Raw genomic sequence first — 5,334 nt, 5'->3', positions numbered from 1 at the left:
TAATACATTGTAGCTAGTGTGTCCGATATTCTGAAATGCTGGAAGAGAGTGCTGTTTGTTCACTCAACTGCTCCACACTTCAACCTACTTCAACAAAAGTACAAATGTAAATAAAGAAACACTCATTCCAACAGAAATACAAATTTTAAAGAATTAAAAGATTCCAACAGAAGAACAAAACAAAGAAATGAAAAACTCAAGACTGAAGTATGTATTTAGTATAAGATGACACAATTTCATCTATGATATGCCTGCTTTTGTGTGTGCAAGTGTTTGTATCCAACTATGTGCTTAAGTGTGCGTAACACATTCTTCCATATTTGTATGTATGTAAGTGTGGGTCAGAGCAGGTGTGTTTTTGTTTCACAGGCAGGTTTTACACACAAACCCTTCATCTTGAGAAATTACTTCTATTGCTATTTTTCCTCTCCATACATTCTGCCTACAGTTTGGGACATGTTCCATGAAGACATTTTGATAATTACCTACCGTAAATATATAAAAACTTAATTTTTGATTGGTAATATGCATTGCTAAGGACTTTATTTGGAAAACTTTAAAGTTGATTTTCTCAATATTTAGATTTTTTTGCACCCTCAGGTTCCAGATGTTCAAATAGTTGTATCAAAATAGTGTGCTATCCTAACAAACCATACTTCAATATAAAGCTTATGATGTAAAAACTTCAATAAAAAAAATAAAATAAAAAAATGACCCTCATGACGGGTTTTGTGGTCCAGGGTCACTTTGTTTGATGGTCATATTCATCACATGCAAAATTGTGCAAGACAAGTGCGAAACGAGAAATGTTGTTTTTTTTTACAACACCCTACACCAGAACTTCGAGGAAGACGCTTCACATTAAATACTTAATCAACCCTAGTCTAAAGGAAAAATAGATACCCTAAAAGGAGACGTATATTAAAAAATAAAAACAACTGAATTAGATAGAAACATAAATATTTAATCAAAATATAAAAACTGAGTCGAAGTGTTCCTCTTTGTCACACACTGTGCAGATGCTCTGTATGATTGTCTGACTTTCTTGCAAGAATAAATCCTGTTTTTATTGAGTTCACAATAAGAGTTGGAGACATTTTTTCCATAACAAGGGTGAGTAAATCTTCAGCAAAATTTCATTTTAGGTGAGCTGTTGCATTAAACTCCTTCTAACTCTTAGCCTACACATTACCATTAATTACTTTTACCATGTCTAGTAATATCTGGTTTACCATTAGTGTAATAAATCATAAACTATCGGATACAAGCTCATATCATTGCAGACTAGGCTCTTTTGTTCTATAAATTGGTTAAAACACAATGCACTGATATTCTGAAGAGAGCGTGAAGACAGAGTGAAGTTCTCATGGCGTCTCTCCATACATTGCTGATTCTGTGCGTATATGCCACAGCCCTGTGTTTGGTGAGTATAGAATTCAGATGTCACAGAAACAATTTTGTGATCATGTGTTGATTAATATTGTGCTAAAGCAAAACTAACACAGCTATTGTTATATTAAAATATAATATAACAATGAGCTTGTTCAAGTCTGAATGAGTTTTATGATAGTTTGTGGTTATTTCATACATACAATATCAAAGCTTACACTGTAATAGTTTGTTGTAAATGTGCACCTTTGACACTCATCGCTCAAATGTTTTCTTTAAAAGCCAACATCTTCACTCACAGACGAGTCATAACAATCACATCATTTTAATATAACAATATATTTAGTCATCATAACTGTTTATTTTATTTTATTTATATTTATATAATATGTTCTGAATTTGACCTTTTTTGTAGGGAATACAGAGATTGATGTGGATAATGGAAAAGACCTGGATATATTTGAAATAAATGAAGGTTTGTGGAAACATAAATATCATGTTTTAAATCTGTAGCATAATTTCTATAACATTTTTTTTTTGCATTAACTGCTGTCTCATTCAACAGCGGCAGGACTTGACCTGGTGGAAGGAGACATTCTGATAAATGAGGTCAGTGTTTTTGTTACCCGTGAAATGATAACATTAACTTGGAACTTGATTTTGTTCTTTATTCCACTAGTGCAGAACTCCCACCGTACACATTTTGGTTGATTGGTTGTTGTTTATTTTGTAGTTTAGAATTTCTTTCATTTTTATATGTGCATACAATGTGCGGTCAAACTGTAAACACAAAACAGTTCACAATTAATATTTAGCAATGTTTCACATTTCACATTTGCATTAAACATTATCACATGTAATACAATATGTATTTCTAGAACAGTCTCTCGTGTCACAGACTTCAGGGAACTACACTGCGACCAAAATGGTCGCATATGCGACCTTTTGAAATGCCATTGCGACCCAAATTTTTATGGGGTCGCAAATGTATCACTGATTGTTTTTGTACCTACTTATGTGTTTGCTATGATTAATATGAGCATTTATTAAAACAGAAATGTGTATTTTAAGAATAAGTTTTATAACGTGCCCCCGAGCATTCAACATAAGTTGGCTTCAGCCCCGCGATGCGGGAAAGCTGAACTGAGCAGCTGGTTACTCGCGCTGTGTTCGGTGCGCACGAGAGAGCCGCGCCTCGCGAACAGCAACACTGAACCAAGCTCTCCTTCAGGACGTTCGCATCCTCCTGCACCTGAACGAACAAATACAAATCGCAGTTTAAATAAACAGAAAAAAAAAGAGCGAAAAGCGAAAGAGCTCAATTCAGCACCGCGGTGTTCTGGTGTTCAGGGAGCAAGCAGAGACGCGTCTCAAAGTCTTCTTGCTTATGTACCAACAACAAATACATACAAAATATGTCGAAATACCCGTCTTGCAGAGTGTGTTCGAAAAAGTCTGTGGTTTATGTCTTAAGTGAAAGTAAAGAGTTGCAAAAAAAAAACTCGGATGTGTATCATTATAATGGATGCGTTTGTCTCTTAAGGTGACCGCGCCTAATTTACTAGCTCTGCTGTCAGTGTCTTTAATGTATGAAAATGAAATCACTCACTCCTCTTGATTGAATTACTTTGTAGTTTTAACAAGAATTTATCCAAAGTCAATCTAAAAAACAGAATTGTTTTAATAGTGGGTGCAGGCCACTAGTTCATTTATTTAAGTGAGTATGGCAAAATAGTGATCTGTAAAATATTATACCCAAAAATTCTTCATACTGTAGGCTACCAATTGAAATTGATTTAAAAAAAAAAAATTAGGGACCTGACCATGTTTTGCTTAAGTGTTGCTTTCTTTAATTGCTAATGCAACCTTTTCACACCACAGACTGAACCAAAATTAAGCATTGCTTGCTTGGTAACTGTTCAACAAAGTATTGATAGTTGTGTAAATATTGTCATACTGACAGTTGCCTGAAGTTTTGGTTGATTCCATTACATATCTTTTTATCAAAGTTATCCGACATTATCAAGAGGAATTTGTTCTCTGACACAGTTTAACTCTGAGTTATTGTCATATTGTATTACCAATTTCTAAACTTATAGCAAATAAACTGTGAATAATGTGAGAAATGTTGAAGGTGTCTGAATACATTTTGGTTTGATTGTGCATTTTATTTTACAGTGAAGACTATGCAGTGCTATTTTAAATTAACAAAAACAAACTTAAATGTAAACATTGTGGTAAATAGCACAAATAAATAAATAGAATGAACATACAGTACAAATTAAACCATTTTAAACAGGGCCCACTGTACAACCCTGCACCAGGGCCCCCTCTAACCCCAGCTACAAGACGGAGCAATGCACTGTGTGTACTGTAAGAAAAATAGAACAAGGCATGTGGTTTAAAAGATGGCAAGTAAACAAAGCACATCTGTATGCAATACAGTTTCATTATTGTTCATTATTATCCAGTAATTATTATAAATAATTTGTGCGACCAAATCATGTTTTGCGCCAGTAACTGAAAAAGTTAGTAGCACAAGTGCCACCAGTGGAAAAAGTAAGTGTAGTTCCCTGGACTTGCATTAAATTTTGTTTACTATATGCAACATATTGCATGAATATTTCAACAAGTAACATAATAAAACAAAAATATGTCTACATAAACAGCAAAACATAAGTGTATAATATTGACCGTTAGATCTAAAGAGAGATAACTTTAGAAACCTCAGATTACTTAAACAACGATAACATTACTCACCACGCTGGGAATATATAGTTTAAATTATTGTTTCAATCTGGAATTATTATAGAAGTTCAGCAAGCTTGAACATGAGAACAACATGGCTTTCTCTGTCAGCCCTCTCTCCACAGTGCACTTTCCGTCAGCTAGCACATGAGCCAAAGTGAAAACGTTCTTAAAGGGGCAGCACCTAGCAGTTTTCTTTGAGCAAATTCTCATGTCACTTTCCACAAATAGGATACAAAGTAGGGCCTAAATCTCCGGGCCTGAAAAATAATAAAATCATTTTTGAGGACATTCTTAACCATTTAGAAAATGTCAACATTAACCACAGGAGGTCAAACTAATGTGTAAATTACAGTAATATAAACTAAATGTCAAAAAACATCAAATAATACATTTTTATTTAAATAAAATAAGTCAATGTTTGGTTAAAATTTAAAAGGGAGAAGACAGAAACACTATTCTTGGTGAAAAGTATCGTTGGCCAACCAGCCTTGGTCTGTGAATATATAATAATAACTGATTCAATTCTCTTGAATTTATGCTTTGACCTGTATCTGATATTATAATTCTAACTTAATATTTGCTCCAAATTACTCTCACTGTTTTTTTTTTTGTTTTTTTTTTAAATATAGAAATCAATGCTAAAGGTGTGATACTAAAAGCATTTGAGCAATTCAGACTCAAGACCTGTATTGACTTTAAACCCTGGAGTAGAGAGCCAAAACTACATTTTCATATTTAAAGGCGATGGGTAAGAAAACTTCAAAACACTACTACACACATTGAAACTCATCTTACACATTATTCAATAAACAAAATTCTATTCACATTTATGTAAATGTATGTCACTTTTTTTCAAACAAAAAAGTCTACCAAATAATTGTTAATCTTACTTTTAAAGTCCCTATGAAATCAAATTGAAGTGTTTTTTTTTTTTTTTTTTTTAGTATGACTATGACTTATCTATAAGCTATGGTGGGTCTCCAAAACAATGACAAAATTCACCCAATTTGAAGATTTAAATCATTCAAAACTTTCAGCTCTAACCTGGCCCGATTAATATTTAGTCAGCATTATTGTCAAGTGCTTGCGTCCTCCCAAACAACCTGTATCCAACATTGCTCACAGACAACTTCAATGGCTCTCAGAATTGGACGACGCCCGCCATGGGATCAGAATCCCGCCAAATGTATTGTA

The 5,334-nt window shown here is 33.6% G+C and overlaps 1 long non-coding RNA gene across 1 annotated transcript; it reads left to right on the top strand.

Annotated features, from left to right (window-relative positions):
• Positions 1-1,767: 1,767 nt before the first annotated feature.
• LOC122147354 lies at positions 1,768-4,625 on the top strand. The gene is made up of 3 exons (XR_006161594.1): positions 1,768-1,864; positions 1,955-1,998; positions 4,577-4,625. It is a non-coding gene; the product is annotated as an uncharacterized LOC122147354 (long non-coding RNA).
• The last annotated feature ends 709 nt before the right edge of the window (positions 4,626-5,334 follow it).

This window comes from Cyprinus carpio, chromosome A13 (assembly GCF_018340385.1).
Source record: "Cyprinus carpio isolate SPL01 chromosome A13, ASM1834038v1, whole genome shotgun sequence".
Classification (NCBI taxonomy): domain Eukaryota; kingdom Metazoa; phylum Chordata; class Actinopteri; order Cypriniformes; family Cyprinidae; genus Cyprinus; species Cyprinus carpio.
Note: the sequence above shows the minus strand (reverse complement) of the source record. Positions and strands in the feature narration are given on the sequence as shown.